This window comes from Diospyros lotus, chromosome 15 (assembly GCF_014633365.1).
Source record: "Diospyros lotus cultivar Yz01 chromosome 15, ASM1463336v1, whole genome shotgun sequence".
Lineage (NCBI taxonomy): Eukaryota > Viridiplantae > Streptophyta > Magnoliopsida > Ericales > Ebenaceae > Diospyros > Diospyros lotus.
Genome location: NC_068352.1, coordinates 8629202 through 8644999, shown reverse-complemented (window position 1 = coordinate 8644999; position 15798 = coordinate 8629202). Strand labels below are relative to the sequence as shown.

At 38.0% G+C, this 15798-nt stretch overlaps 1 long non-coding RNA gene across 1 annotated transcript; it reads right to left on the bottom strand.

The window, feature by feature from the left end:
- Positions 1-537: 537 nt before the first annotated feature.
- Positions 538-15227, bottom strand: LOC127792390 (uncharacterized). Its single transcript, XR_008021120.1, has 3 exons — positions 14613-15227; positions 13435-13580; positions 538-9087 (listed from the first exon to the last, which is right to left on the bottom strand). It is a non-coding gene; the product is annotated as an uncharacterized LOC127792390 (long non-coding RNA).
- Positions 15228-15798: the final 571 nt, after the last annotated feature.

The window sequence follows — 15798 nt, the reverse complement described above, 5'->3', positions numbered from 1 at the left end:
GAGAGGTTGGAGGCAGAGGAGGGAGATGTGGTCAAAAGAGTTGGGGGAAGCCCTTCCACATCCCCAACACCGTAGATGGCGATTCCAGCGTTTGAAAGAGATAGACCTAAATGGTGGATTAGGAGGTGCGAGAGGGTGTTCTACCAATACCGAGTAGCTGAAAGGGAGAAAGTGAACATGGTTGCAGCTTATTTAGATGGCATTACAGATGTTTGGTTCCAGAATTGGAGTTGGGGAAGGGCGGAATTGAGTTGGCCACAGTTTGTGATCGACTTGTGTAACCGGTTCGGAGAAAGGACCAAAACCTATGTTCTTAACGGAGCTTCTAAGACTGCTAATCAGGTAGTGCAGGAAGTTGATGAAGTAGCAACGGAATAGGAAGATGGTGTACATGCAACTAATGCAAAGTATGAGACTGACAAGGTCATAACAATGGGAATAGTAGCTGCGAATAAGGAAAAACCTGAACTGAATAAGGCAATTCTAAACGACAAAAAAGAAAAGGCAGTTGCTCAAGAAGAGACTGAGGTTCTACAGGAGGAAATACTTGCTGAAAGTGAGCCTAAGGTATACTCCAGCAATTAGCAAGTAGGAGATTGGGGAAAACCTCCTTCTGAGGAATATGATAGTCTGCTCGATGGTGATGTTTCTAGAGTATTGCAACAAGACCAGCCCAACTATGAGGAAGAACCAGTTAATAAGACCAAACATCGGGATGATCCGGAGGAAGAAGAAGAGGAGGTGGAAGAAGAGAGGATTGTACCGAGTAACTTGCTTGGAACATCTCATACAAATGTCATTGGCATGAGCACACAAGACAAGACAAAGGTAACATTGCAACCAGGAGAATTGGGAGTATTGTACAGATTTTTGCCTGTAGAGAGATTTGAAATTATCTCTATGATTGGAAAAGATAGAGTTGCAGGACTGACCGCTCATTTAGAACCATTTTTAGTGGCAATAAAGAAGAAGTGGATGGCTGAGATTGGTGTTGCAGCAAGTCATAATATTGTTATTGTGGAGAAAGAAGAAAAGAGAAAGCAAGAGCAAAGAGAAATACGAGAGAAGAACAAGAAAAGACGAAGAAGAAACCAGTTGATGAAGAGAAGCATTAGATGAAGAGACACCGGCTTGGTTGTAATAAGTTTCTTGGGGACAAAAAACCTTTTAAGGAGGGAGAATTGTTACAACCCTTGGGATATTATAGGGGTAAAGCAGTAATTAGTTACATTGTTGGTTAGGAAATGCTATCAATTATGTTATAGAGAAATGTATGCTGAAATAATATAGTGAATTCATATTTTCCCTCTTTACTTTCTCCCTCTCATTCTTCCTAATTCTCTCTCATTACTCTTTATTTCTGCTCTATATCTCCCTCCAATTCTTCTCCATTTCCCTCCCGAATCCTTTCCAATTCCTTCCTAGACCTTAGCTAAATCCTAGGGTCGTGACACTATGGTCTGGGAATGAGGGGGTGGCAAAAATGGCTCTTGCTAGATGGGAATTGGTTGAGTTGCCTAAGAAGCTGGGCGGGTTGGGGGTGGGGTCCTTGTTGGCCAAAAACAAAGCCTTGCTCTTTAAATGGCTATAGAGGATGATTAGTGGGGGGGATCAGCTTTGGTGTAAAGTAATTGCAGCTAGGCATAATGGTATCTTTGTTGGAATCAATGATGTGGAGGTTAAGCAGAGTTTTAGTTCTTGGTGGAGGGGCATTGTTGAAACTTATACCAGCAATAATGAGGCTCGGTCAGTGGTCGTGGAAGGGGTTAAAATCTGCCTAGGTAAGGGTGACTTAACTCGGTTTTTGGAAGACACTTGGGTGGGTATCTCCTCCATTTCGGGTTTGTTCCCATGGTTGTACGCATTGTCCCTGGATAAAGGGAAGAGAGTGGCAAATTTGGGGTTTTGGGTGAATAAAATGGTTTTGGAGCCTTAACTGAAGAAGGCCGCTTCTTGAAAGAGAAGAGTCTATCCAGGTTGAGCTGCTAAGAGCTATCTCCCAAGTTCATTTGGCAAGTGGAAGGAGAGATCGAGTATATTGGTCGCTTGAAGCGGCTGGTTCCTTTTCGTCGCACTCATTTAATGAGAGGCTTTGCTCACTGATGTGTGGTTCCAATGTCCCTCCAATTAATTCGGTGGCCGCTCATGTTTGGGGTAGTTTAGCTCCTCCAAAAGTGGAGTTGTTTGTGTGGCTTGTCATATGAGGGAAAATTAACACAAAAGACAATCTAGGTAGGAAATGATTTCTGCAGGGGGACGATCTGCTTTGCGTCTTCTAAGGCTCTATCCCAGAATCTATGGACCATCTCTTCGTCCATTGTGAGGTTGTCTTGTGCTTGTGGCAGCAAATCTTTAGATGGTAGGGCAATGAGTGGGTTTGTCCAAGATCAGTTGGGGGTCTATTTGATCAATAGGATTACTTTGCTCGAGGTAAAGGACAAAGGAAGGTATGGAAGTCTCTTTTATATTCAACGCTATGGACAATGTGGCTGGAGCGAAATAGGTTAGTTTTCAAATATCGAAGGTCAGGTGCGGTTGATATCTTTAACTTGGTGCTTGCCAAGTTAGTTGCTTGGGAAAGGGCTATGGAGCCATCTTTCCCTTACTCGGTGGACTAGGTTATCATGTCTACCTCTACTCTTGGTCGCTAAGTTCTTCTCCCTCTTCTAGGCTTGATGACTATGAAGTCAGTTTTGGATTGTCATTTTTTTTTTTTTTTTTTTTTGGGGGGGGGTGTTGTCATGAACCTAGGGTTCATAACGGGTTGAAATTGGCAATCGAAATGATCCGATTGAAATAAGGTCAATAACATAATGTATAAAGGGAAAATTGAAGAAGAATGGAGGAGGAATTAGAGAGAATTGAGGGAGAGCATAAAAGAGAAATAAGAGGGAGATTTGAGAGAATTGTAGAGAGAGAGAATCAGATTTTCTTTCATTCGCTCAAGCATAATCTCTCCACTTACAATTGGCCTTTTTATAGGCATAGTTAGATGCTTAACTAATTTCTAACATCATCCTAACAGCATCCATGTGCTTCTAACAACTTGTAAAATATCTCTAACTATTATACCCTATTACAATAATGTCCCTTTATTACTCCTAGGGTCATGACAATTTCCCCACCTTGAAAGGTTTCTTGTCCCCAAGAAACTTATTACAACCAAGCCATTGTTTCTTCATCCAATGCCCAACTTCACCCATTAGTTTCTTCTTCGCTTTTCCTTCTTATCTTGTTTTTTCCTTTTCTTTTGCTTTCTTTTTTCTTTCTCCTCAGCAGCAGCAGCAGCATTACATCTTGCTGTCACACCAATGGAAACATGAATAAGCAAAACAACAAGGGTCTTGGTCCCTTTAACAAAGAATCCCTTCCCTTTCTTCCTTTCATCTTGTTTCGCTTTATCCTTCTGCGTCCTCCATTGCTCCAGATCAGAAACATATTGATCCATAGTAGGAAATTTAGCAACTCCTTCCATTCCTATTCTTTTAAGAGAAATAGATTTAAGACCTCCACAATCTAAGGCTGTTGTGGTCGTTTCCATTCCAAGATCTTTGCCTCCCGGATTGCTAGCGAACATCTCAGCTTCATCCTCAACAGTTACCTCCTCCAACGGTGTCATATAGAGGGTTTTAGCAACTGGATTCTTAGTACCAATGGGGGTGCATGAGGTGCTTCCAATCGTTAGACTGCCATACCCCAATTCTTCAATCCCTTCTTCCATGTACTCCTCAACCCTCTCCACCTTCTCGCTGCCCATTATACCCCAAGTCAAAGAATCCTTAGCTTTTGATAGGTCCAAAATAGGAGGAAGGATTTCAGCCCCAATATCTGTGTAGATTGAGGGTCCTTCAGTCAAATTTTCTTGATCCAATGCTATTCCATTTCCCACAAACTTCTAATCCAAAACACCCCCAAATCCTTCAGCCCATGCACTAGCCAACGAGAGTAATGAGTTGGCATCTTCCTTGTCAATTTCGCCTAAACCAGTATACTTTTTCTCTTCAACATTGGAAGTGAGCAATAAATCTGCTTCTCGCCTCCTCAATTTCTCCTTCAGCGGCTCTATTTTAAGGAATTCATCTTGTTAAAACTCTTGCGATAGTCATCGAAATATTCCACCGGAAAGTTGTAATGATACTTCTTAATCAGTATCATCGCACACTCCTACAACTTCTCGCAGAACATATGACCGAATTCCTCGCACATTTCATGAATCCCACTGCTTGCTCTCTTGTCAATTCGACTAGACACCTTATCCAACATTTCCCAAGCCTGATTCTTCTGAATAAACTGCTCCTCACTCTTCTTGTTGCCAGCTGAAATTGCAGCCTTCTTCTATTGCCATTGAGGCCCCAATTGTTTTGTGCTTCCACTGCTTTCCATGGATTCACAAGCAAAATGTTCCACTAAAAATGCAGCATTCTTCTGCTGTAATTGAGACTCTAATGGTCTCATATATGCACTGCTCCCCTTGGCTGCCTTTTCACCAACATACTGCTCTTCTTCAAACAAGTTAGCCAAAATTTTACAGCCAAAATCTACCTCTTGTTTCCTTTGCTCACAGCCTCAAGCACCACCAATCAACGAGCTGGATAAGCTGGAAAAATCCACTTCTCACCTTCACTGCTCGCCGGAATTGAAATGGTTCAGCGATCTTCCCAAACCGCGACTGCAGCAGCTTGAACACAGCAATGAATCAAACTGATGCTCCGCCTTTGCAGTCGAACCTTCCGCTTCTCCTCCACAAGTCGAACTGGAAGCCCAAGGTACTTCCTGTGAGTTCGATCAGTTTTGTTGCAGCCTTCAGAAAATCAATTGACTCCAAAATAGCTACTATGCCTTTGCCTAATTAAGAATCGATCTCCTCCCAATTCAGCAACCTTGAATCCATTGCCGTCTCCTAGTCTATCTCTCTCAATCGTTGCTTCCAATTTGCACACCTACTCCGCCTTTGAAACAACAATCACCAAGGATTCACAATCGCCTAACTTCCCTTTTGAGTTCACCTTCTTGTTCGACTCCAAGGTCTGATCGGAATTGTTGGTCTTACTCGCCTACAATACTGAACCCAATTGAAACTGACAAAGTTCTTGAATCAGCAAAATTGTCTTCTAGAAATTCCCGGGCTGCTCGCCTGTTGGAAATTAACCACATCAGTAGCAATATTCGGAAACCCGTTCGGAATTCTCTTGGCAAGATCACCATCGAAGTCCTTCTCCCCGACTCCGAACCTAATTGTTGCCACAGTAGATACTTTCCAAATCAGATCAGAAGCTCAACCTATCCACCGTCAAGCCAATTTTGCAATAGTCGCAGCCCACCCAATCACTGACTCAGCAACCCAGGCCCAGTCACTCCAGTTTGTGAATCCTCATGGGTTGCTCGTCTTTAAGTCTGGTCCAGATTACTGGAGTCTTGGCCGCAATCCAATCCTCCTACTTCTCCTTCGCGTCTTCACTGGAAGTTGTTGCTTCTTGAATCGCCTTCAAGCGACGAACTAGGATTGTTGAAGTTTTGCCAAACCGGCTTTGATCACCATCGCAGTTTGCACTCGCCTCACCCAAATCGCCTTCAAAGCCTTCTCAATCTGGGCTTGATTAAGTCAACCAGAAAGAGTCGACAGCCCCGGATTTGCTCTCGCCAAGTATATCCGAAAATCTGATCACTGTGATGGGTTCCAGAAGTCACCCTGATTTGCTTCGCACCGTCTGGGTTGGACTTGCTTGCTCATCTAGAAGTTCTAATCAACTAGAATTAAATCCACAGCCAATGATTGACTGTTCTGATACCATTTGTCATGAACCTAGGGTTCATAATGGGTTAAAATTGGCAATCAGAAGGATCCGATTGAAGTAAGGTCAAGAACATAATCTATAAAGGGAAAATTGAAGAAGAATGGGGGAGGAATTAGAGAGAATTGAGGGAGAGTAAAAAAGAGAAATGAGAGGGAGATTTGAGAGAATTGTAGAGAGAGAGAATCAGATTTTCTTTCATTCATTCAAGCATAATCTCTCCACTTACAATTGGCCTTTTATAGGCATAGCTAAATGCTTAACTAATTTCTAACAACATCCTAACAGCACCCATGTGTTTCTAACAACTTGTAAAATATCTCTAACTAACTATTATACCCTATTACAACAATGTCCCTTTATTACTCCTATGGTCATGACAGGGGTGTTATGGATAGCATGAATTGTGTGGAACTCTCTTGTTTCGAGTCATTGATGTACTACTCCTATGATCTCATTAATATATTTGTGCTCACTCATTTCAAAAAAAAAAAAAAGATCAGATCTAATAGGATTTGTCTTTTCTGCAGATCCAGCATCCTTCAACTCCTTGCTTGAGATATAGGCATAATTCTTGGGAGTTAGGTTCTTAAATCCTCCCACTCTGCTCAAAACAGCTTCTTTCTAGTGGAGTTTGAAGCATGTATCCCTAGTGTACCTTGGCTTCTTGCAATAGGTACACCAAAAGCTATCACAGCCTGAATTCTTCATTGACACCTCCGATTTTCCTACTTTGTTACTTGACACCATAGCTGAACTTTCTGCACCATGTTCATTAAGCATGGCTACCCTTCTGTTTTCTTCACTTCTAACAATGGCAAATATTTCATTAAGAGTAGGCAATTTCTACCTACCAAGCACCTGAATTCTCACTTGATCATACTCTTGATTTAGCCCTACTAGGAATTCTACAATCCTATCCCTTTCAAAACTTCGATTAAGGGTGGCAGCATCTACACTACACACCATTTTGATGTCTTGATAGTGGTCTAGTTCTAGCCATAATCCTTTCATCTTATTGTAGTACTCTCTTATAGTCAAGGTTCCTTATCTAGTGCCACTAATCTTAGTCTTAATCTCAAAAATAACCGAGGCATCTTGAACCTTGGAATAGGTTTGCCTCACAATCTCCCAAATATCCCTTGCTAAAGTTAAAAACATTAAGTTCTTACAACATCTGGCTGCATGACACTCCATAGCCAAGACATGATCAAAGAGTCTTTAGTATCCCATGCTATGAAGATGGGATTTGTGTCCTTTGGGGGGGGGGTTCAGTGTCCAATCTCCCCTCGACCCTTGAGGAACGTCCTCACCAGTTGAGCCCACTGCAAGTAATTCCTACCATTTAACCGGTAGGAATGGTGCATCCCCGACAGCTCTCCTGCTCCAGTTGGCTAATCAATTGGGGTTGATTTAGCGGTGGTTATGGTAGGTACTGCTTCAAATATTTTAGACATAATTATCGAAAAAAATGGCTGAACAAAGAGGAAGCACTTAAGGCTTGAATGGAACGAACAAGAATGTGCAATGAAGGCACACTAGGATTTGAGCAGTGACAGTACACTAGGGTTTTAGGATGAACAAGAGGATATCGCTGGCTTTGATACCATGTAGGAAATCAGAATATAATTCTCCTTATTGATTGTATGTACACGGATACATCCTCTTATAGAGGAAAAGGAATACAACATGGAAACAAATCTAATTACAAGAAAGGAAGGAAAAACAAAAAGAAAAGATACATATAAACAATCTTAGGAAAGTTTCCTAAGACTAAATTAGGAAATATCCTATTTCAGTTTTGAATATTTCTAAAGATTTTTTCCTTGACATATCCTCATGATCCAACATTAATAAATAAATCAGTGCCTGCATCTTGAGAAAAGGATGAACAGAAATTTTAAGAATTCCAAGAGTTGCTAGGGAACAAAAACTCTATTAAGTTATAATTAATTTGCTTGGGAAAAGAGGGTGGTTAAGCAGCATAAAGGAATATAATATTAATTTTTAACTTATAATTAATTTGCTTGGGAACAGAAACTCTATTAAGTTATAATTAATTTTTAAGTTTTATATTAATTACTTTTTTGGAAATCTAAACTCTATTATTATATTTGAAGTACCCAGAATAAAATAAAGGTTAAGCAACATAAAAGGAATCTGAAAAGACTTTTCAGAAAGGCACTGCCTTAGGGCATTTCTATTGTCTTGAGGAACCTCTCAAGCATGCCTAGGCGGGCGCCTCATTGAAGGCACCTTGCCTGGGATGCCCAGAGGCACTATTCTGCTCTGGTGCCCAGGTTAGCGCCTTGACAATCCTGGGTGAGACAATGGCTTACTCTCACTGATATGACAAGAGTAAGCCAACTAGCTAATCAAATTCCAAAATGCACAAATGTCATCCTCCTTGCAAGCAAGTTATAATTATTTTATAATTCAAGCCAACCACAACCCAAAACCCAATGCAAAGCAATACTAGAATAAGTTGAAAAAGAAAACCCTATAAGCTCCATCCACGTGTCACCAACACGCTATATAGTCCAAGAAAAGCTTTATCAATTTAACGTTTTGCAACTACCAGATTTGGTTTTTACCCTATAAAGCTCTATATACATGTAAAGCTAACATGCTTTAGTCCAGAAAGCTTTTGTCGATATAACATTTGAAACTGCCAGTCTTAGGTTTCATTCACTTATTCCAAAACAGAAACTAGTAATGCTTCTTTTAGAAAGGGAGTTTCATGTTTTGTAAGTACAAGATGACAAAGAAAATGTACAAACGACAACTAATTACGTTGGGCTTGTCCAAATATAAAATAAAAAAAAAATTCTGGAGAAGGATGATCGGCTCCAAAAAGAGAAAAGGGCTTCAAGTATGCCAACATATTTCAAAAAAGGAAAAAAAAAACAAAAAGTTTCAAAATGTGACAACAGCAACCATATAATATGCAATAGAAGCCTCCCTGCTCTTCAAGGGTTAAAAAGGACCCAATGAATTTAAACACCATCCCTACAAATCAAACTGCACGCCACATTATGACCAACCCCCCCCCCCCCCCCCCCCCAAAAAAAAAAAAGAAAAAAACCTCACATTTAATTAAAAAATATTGATAACATGTCCTATAGAAGACAATAATGACAGTTAAAAATCTCAAAAATAAATGTAGGCACAATTTTTGTCTTTCAAATCTCACTCCAGAAGTGCATGCAAAATACTTCCAACTTTCATGGAAACCAACCTTTGAAAATGCCTCTGCAAGATCATCAATTTCAGATAAAGATCCTAAAACTTCACCCTGCAAATAAGAGGAGAGAACATATTAGTTGCATAAATTAATTGAATGGTGATTACTATAAAATTTGCACAAACATTCAAAATCACTCCCATTAGGATAGCTACAAGGAAGCACACACAAAGATACACTGACTGCAAAACAATTATGCACCAGATTTTGTGATATAATAACATTACTATCAATCTGAGGGCAGTCACCAATTTCATCCCTTCCAATAAAATGTAAAAGTACAACAAAGGATTTTGTGAAAAATGGTTGACTATTAGCATCCAAAAGAGCTTGATATATTTGCCACCCAATCAATTTAAGAAAATCCTCAGCAATACAATAAAGAAACATTTACCAAAGAACGAAAATGCAAGAACCATTAGACTTTAGTATGAAATTTTGAAAACACGTAAGCTCACATTACAAATGTATTTTGGGAAACCCCAATCACTAGGATCCACACCCCAAACAGAGAGATTCAAGTTCAAGGTCCATTTTCTTTCATAAGTACTCAGAGTTCAAGTCCCACCAAGCTACTCATGCACACGCATGCAGAGAGAGAGAGAGAGCAACAAAATCAGCCATACTGTATGTCTTGAAAATTAAATACATGCATGATAAACAGATAGACCTTCATTCTGAAGGAGGGCAGGAATCATTTAATTATGTCAGTAAGAAAATTCTCCAATAATAAGTCATTTGCTCTTATATGACAAGGTTGAAATATAACTCAAAAACTCAAAGCTAGGGACAGAATGAGGAGGATCAACTGGGGGCCATGGCCTAGAAATCTTGCTTTTACCTTTCATGTTTTGGAGATTTGAGAAAACAATACTGTTTTGGCCCCTCAAATTTTCAAAATTGGTTACCTTAGCCACTTCAAACTCAGAAAATTTTACCTCACCTCCTTCACAGTTGAAAACATTTCCATTTCAATTCCTTGCAGAATATCTAAGACCCACATAATTGACCAAATATAATATCCCTTAATATTTTATTTATAACCTATACATACAAAAGAAGGCCACCATTGCTGTGGTTGTGACATGTGGGTCATTCTAGATATTTCTTTTATTTTTCTCCTTCTGAGGAATAAATTATCTCTTATTGATCTGCTCATAACTTTTGATATTATAAGAATTTTTAAGTACTGGTAATTATTTTTCATTAGTTACAAAAATACTACTTAAAGAAGAAAACTTAAGAAAGATTACAATGAAAAAAAAAAACTATATATTTCTCCAAGTGTAATTAGCGAAAAGAAGTATTTCCTTAAATATTAAAATGTGAGTAGAGCAAATGTACCTAATTTGAGGAAGAATTCTGAAAGTGAGTGATGTTATATTTTATTAGTTTCTTCAACGTTTGATTCAAGTGCATGTAAATCATTTACACAACATCAACAAGATTTCTTAATCCCACGAGGTGGGTCAGTTACAAAGATTCTAACCTGCCAATCATTTCAACTCATGATCATATTTTTTCTCAATCCCATTATATTAATTCCATGTGATACTTAAAGAGTTACCTACCAAACTTTCTCTGATCTTCATCTACCTCTTTTTCCATGAACATTTTCCATTTCATCTACTCTCTGCCCAAGTCCAGCTATTGGTCTTCTACACATGTAAACCATCATAATTGCACCTTAGCATTTTATCTTCAATAAGTGTCACGTCAGCCTTATTGAGAATATTCTTTTCTAATTCTATTTTGTCTTGCATAGTTGCACATCAACTGTAAATTAGGTTTTTGAATTGTACATTATTTACGAGATGTAAGCGAAATTTTTATCTTCCTTGGCCCTCATTTCTTACAATTATTTATCTAAACATGAAATATCTAATAGGAAGTGTATTATTTACCAAGTATCTAATAGAAAGTACATTTACACGATTATATTAAATGTGAGCCTTTTGTCTTTGCCAAGCCAAAAAAGAAAGTGAAAACTTTGATTTCTTATGACCCATTACTGCAGCATGCCAAAGTCTTCAGATAACTAAAGTAGCCTCTAGGTCAACCCAGTTATCTTCCTGTACAATTTGGAGCCCTCTTAAGCTTACACATTCATTTGAATGTGTTAATATAACAATTTATGGTTCCTCTTTTCACAATTTTACAGCAACTCTACATTACAATTCCCATTTCTCTTCAACACTTATCACTAAATAATAAAGTCGCATATCCAGTCTGTCCATCCATTAATCCACAATAACTGTAATGCTAAATTAATGTGCCATTGACAAACTCTATCACCACCCAACTCCTCCCTTGAGGAAAGTAGTAATTTTGGCACAAGCCTATTATGTCATACCCCAATTTCAACTTCCCTAGAACAGGCTTATTACTTTTAGAACTTACTCAAACACCACAAAAATCTATTTCTACTAACCCTCTATCATATAGACCAAAATAAGCTGCCTTTATTCAGAGTCAAAGCAACCACATTCTCAATATTTTTGAGATTTTTAGGTAGCAAGGTGAAGCATGCGTACAAAAGGGTCCCCCAACACTCACAAAGTGGGGGAACCTTGTGTGTTAGGGATGCCCTATAGCAAACAAAGCATAGTTGCAATGTAACTTTGACATGTAAGCAGGGTGGCATTTTGATTGAGCTTTCTCTCGGCCAACCAAGCTTTCGCCAATAATTCAATCTTTCAATATAAGAATGAATAAAGGCTGTTCCATTCAGTTTTACTCTAAAGCTAAATATGTTTCACTAAAGTTTCAAAAAACAAATAAAATTCTCAAATGAATGTTTTAATTTCCCCATCTTCTTGCATGGGAACCAAGGACATCCAAAGTATAATTCCTAAAGCATTAAAGCACTATTGACAAAAACCCCACCTCTTTGTGCACTTTTAAACCTTGGAGCAAGTACCCAACCATTTCCTACTTCCCTTCCTTGGTAAGTTAGTGGCCTCATTTTATCTCCCTCTTCATTTTTGGTGAAGACGCTGTTTGGGTCAGAAACACTTTTGGCCAATCAAACAAAAAAAAAAAACTTAAGTGGATCACTTGTAAATGGATATATACAAATTTGTTTTTTCTCTCTGTCCTAATATCATACATCTATCTCTCTGTCCTAATATTTTAAACTAAACGTTGCTCTCATTTTTATAATCAATATTCACTTTATCCATCTGAAGTCAATCTTTCCTAATATCATTCTAACTGGCATTATGTTGGATTTTCTCATTTATTTATTTTTTGTTTATCCTACCTAATGACATTTATTTTTACATTGTTCATGATTCTTTAATTGTACTGCCACAATTGTGATAAACTCTGGCCTTCTTTGTTTCTTTCTTTTTTTTCCCTCTACTACATTAATAAAACTAATCATGTAAACTATAGTTCAATCGCTCAATGAAGCATCTAAAAAATTACTTATAACATAGAGACTATTCTTTTCCTTCTTGCGAATCACTCATTTTCATAAGCTAAATTGGGATTGTTTTTCTCAATTTCACATCCCAACTCTACTCTCCATAAATTAGCAGTAGCACAGTGGAATCATTCCATTAGAAGTGTGTAGCATGGAAATGGCTACAAATATAGACATCCTTGGCATAGAATTGAGTATATAAGATTAGGATCTTATAGATTTCAAAAAAGACTAGGACAAATGCCTTTGTTGTACAATTAATAGATATACCAACCTTGCTCCATCAATACAAAATAAGGTACACATTTTAAATATTTTTAATTGACAGTCCATGCCTGCAATGGCTAATGTGATTATTTGGCCTTTTTTTAGATAGAATCTATCCATGCTTTGCATATTATCTCATTTTACAATGATTTCCTTACCTATCTACATAGGCAACATGTGGGAGTCACAGACTCACAGCTAGTATTCAGCAACAAACATCATAGATGTCATATTAAGTAAGTATCCTATTAATAAAATCTAATACTAAATAGCTTCATCCCCCATTACACGCTCTCCCAAAAATTAATCTTGCAAGAATATCCTATTAATTTCATTCATATATTTAAGGACTTCCATTATTTTTATAGATGAACAGCGGAAATCAATAAAAGCAAAAGCTCTACATGTTCAATTAAGTTCGATATAGATAGAGAGACAAATACATTATAATATAATTAAAGTATTAAGAATATAATGACATGTTCTTTACTTTGTTATTAGATAAAGCCAACAAAAACATATGAGCGCACATGGAGCTAAAATAAGTATAGTAAAAATTAATTAAAAAGCATAAGCAAAGAAGCAGGTGTAGAATTCAAGAACATCCAAAGCAAAAGGTCAACACTAGAAGAAAAAACCCACAAAGACAATACTGAACAAGCACAAGTTCCGTTCAAGACTAGAAGCGAAAAGAAGAAAGCAACCTCTTCTTGATCCAGCTGATGCTGCTCATCATCAAACCCAACTGGAGCAAAATCATCTTCCTCATCTTCTAGTCCCCCCAATTCAACTTCTTCAACAGCATCATTACCAAAGAAGGCATATTGTGATGCATCAAATACAGCATCTTCTGTAATTTATCAAAAATATTAGAGAACATACAACATGAAGAACAAGCCAGGCTTCAAATCAGTATATGGAATCCATAAACATGTATGAGGGCAGGCATTGGAAAAACTGTGTAGTCACAAACTCACACTGGAATCCGAAGTTCACAAATCACTTGGACATGGAAACTAGCAAGCATGGGATAATGAAGAATTAAGTCTTCAAACCAGTTATTACATTCTTAAATCAAAACCAAACAGTTATATTGGGAATATATTATAATTGATAACAAAACAGAGCATAGAAAACCCATAACCAAAACTCAGACCTCACGGCAATACCCTACAATGACTAACCACCAATCTGCAATGGCCAATCTTCCTGGGTTTTATTATCATCTTATAAGTTCATGACAAAGTGGCACAGATTGGTATACCCAACAAAAGTATGATGGCTAACAACCAATCTGCAATGGCCAATCTTATTATTATCAGCCTATAAGTTCATGATAAAGTGCCACAGATCAAATGAACCAAGCAATAAATATCTAGCATTTCATGAGGAGAAAGATAGAAGAAATGCACAACAGAAGAGTAAAGAATAATTCTAAAATGGGTAACTATCTGCAACAAAAAAAACATCTAAAAGCCGCAGAAGCTCGCAACTTAGTTGCCATATTCTTGCTTCAATTCAAACATCAACATATAAAACCAAAAAGAAGAAATAAAATTAAAAAAAAAAAAAAGAAAGAAAGAAACTTAAGCACAAAGGAACAGTAAAAGCATGCTTCTAAAATCGATAACTATTCGCAACCAATAAACGTCTGAGAGTCATGGAAGCTCGCAACTTCGTTGCCTTATTCTTGCTTCAATTCAAACCCTAAGAGATATAAACCAAAAAATAAATTCAAAACTCGTATTTCACCTTCGTTTTTCTCTGACGGGAAAAAATTAGTAGACAAGCTATTAAGAAACTGAAACCAGATCCAGAATCGTCGCCGCCATCAAAAATTCGAACCCACGGGAAAGACAAAGCCGAAAAACCAAACTCGTACCTGACGAATTCGCGCCGAAGGGTTTGAGATCCCGATGATTAACCGCACCTCGAAAGCTTCCCCCACCTTCAAATCCTTCCATACTCGCAACCCTTCCACTGACAAAGAAAGATTTCCCCGAAACCCAAAAATACAAAACCCTAAAACCAATTCAACTCAACCGCAAACAGAACCCAGCAAGCGAACCAAAGGAACAGAATACGATACGAAATTCCGAGGCTCCCTCAAACGTTTCATAGAAGCTAGGCTATAATTCATGGGAATCTTTGGGGGACGAAGATAGATAGTGCCTCTGAGGGCATTTAGGATGGATAACGATGGCTATCAGTTTCTAGAGAGAGATAAAGGGAGATAAAATTGTCGAGGTGATAAGCTGTTGGGTTGGGGTTTAATGCCAGAAAAAGGTCTGGACGGAAAGGCGAAGCAATTATGCATGAAAGATGGATGTGATTTGGTCGCTTAGGCGATGCCGATCCATCTTTTCGATGTGGGTCTGAGATCTACGAGATCAATGGCGAAACTGGACCCTAGACCAAACCAAGCACGAAATCGAGAGCCCCGGTCGGTGTGGCGGCCTGGCTTTCCTTAGCTAGCTTGTATTCTAGTTTCCTCCGCTTCCCAAACTTCTCTTTTTCAAGTCTAAAACAATTACACGACTCGTGAGGAGATTCATTTGTGTACGGAATATAATTTTATCTAACTGTGCAAATTTTACGAGATTATTAGTCGTTTAATCTCATAAGTATGATAATGAGAGTTTTCAAGTAATTTTTTCTTTACATTTCGTTGAGTTTAGTAAGGTATATATTATTGGATCAATTAACGACATTTCAGATACTATCTAACTGTATAAGTCTCACTAAATTGTTAATTGCTTAATCTCATGATGAGAGTTTTTCGCTTAATTTCACAATGAGAGTTTTTAAGTGGGTTTTTTTTTTTTTTTACGTTTCATCAAGTTTAGTAAAGTATATATTATTGGATCAATGGATGACATTTCAGGTACTATCTATCTGTGTAGGTCTCACTAAGTTGTTAGTTGCTTAATCTCGTGACTAAGATAACAAATTAGACATAATTATACACAATGTCCTTTGATCATCTAATCTTATCTTCAACGGGCAAGGAGAAAAAAGAAGTTTTAACCATGATTAAGAATATTAGTGGATCGTATATACTTAGATCT